This window comes from Canis lupus, chromosome 38 (genome assembly GCF_003254725.2).
Source record: "Canis lupus dingo isolate Sandy chromosome 38, ASM325472v2, whole genome shotgun sequence".
NCBI lineage: Eukaryota > Metazoa > Chordata > Mammalia > Carnivora > Canidae > Canis > Canis lupus.
The window spans coordinates 16,420,155-16,421,362 of NC_064280.1; the positions used below are offsets into that span (position 1 = coordinate 16,420,155).

At 36.8% G+C, this 1,208-nt stretch overlaps 1 non-coding gene across 1 annotated transcript; it reads left to right on the forward strand.

Annotated features, from left to right (window-relative positions):
* The first annotated feature begins 840 nt into the window (after positions 1 to 840).
* LOC112643275 (U6 spliceosomal RNA) lies at positions 841 to 947 on the forward strand. The gene has a single exon (XR_003125751.3). It is a non-coding gene; the product is annotated as a U6 spliceosomal RNA (small nuclear RNA).
* Positions 948 to 1,208: the final 261 nt, after the last annotated feature.

The window sequence follows — 1,208 nt, forward strand, 5'->3', positions numbered from 1 at the left end:
TGTCTGTGTCTCTCATGAATTAATACATTTTTTAAAAAAAGAGATTCAAATGGACGTTTTATGAAAATATCAAAACTGCTAACAATTATTGTGAATTAAATGTTTAAATGTTCAACACCAGTAGCTGTAAGAGAAAAGCAAATTGAAACCAAAATGATATACTTCTGTATACGTACTAAAATGGCTATAAACTGAAAAACAGGCAGTACTGACAATTGGTCACGTATTGCTGATGGGAGTGTAAAGTGGTACAGTCACTTCAGAAAACAGTCGGGTAGTTTCTTAAAAAGTTAAACATAACCCAAAAGAACCCAGCAATTTCACTCCTCGGAATCTACCCAACGGAGGGCAAGAAATCATGTTCATAAGGTGTGTATGTGAATATTCACAGCAAAAAATAGAAACAATTCAAATGTCTAGCAAGTGATAAATGGATTAAAAATAGTATATGCATAGAAGGGAGTACTATTCAGCAACAAAAAGGAAATAAAAAACTGTACTGATTCATGCTACAATGTGTGGGTAAACCTCAAAAACATTATACTGACTTAAAGAGGGCACATGTAAATAACTGTATTTCATATGATCCCATATCTAGGAAATCTCCAGAATAGGCATATTTATAGAGACTGGAAGCAGATCACTGGTTGCCTGGGGCTGGGGGTGTTGTGAGAATAAACTACAAATGGACATGAGTGTACTTTTTGGAGTTTGGGGAACATTCTAAAACTGGATTATGGTATTGGTTGTACCAACTCAGTAAATCTGGTTAAAAAAAATCATTGAATTAGGCACTTAGAATGAGTGAATTTGGTACATAAAACTCTTTAAAAAGGCCTTGGGCTCACTTTGGCAGCACATGTACTAAAATTGGAACGATACAGAGAAGGATGGCATGGCCCGTATTCAAGGATGACATGCAGATTCATGAAATATTCCATACTTTCTCAGGCACGGCTTCATAAACCCTAGTGCTACCAAAAAACCCCACAAAGTCTTACTGTACATATACCATTCGCCAGACACAGTACTAGGTGCCAGCAAGAGAGGGAGACTAGGTCAGATGAAACACCCACCTCTATGGAGCTTAGCAAGAGTCTGTAAGGATTTGGAGCAGGTTGACTTTGCCAGCTTTTAAAGTTTCAGAAGAAAACTTGAACTATGTTAAAAATACTATATTCCATCCACGTTGAAGCAAATGGTGGGTA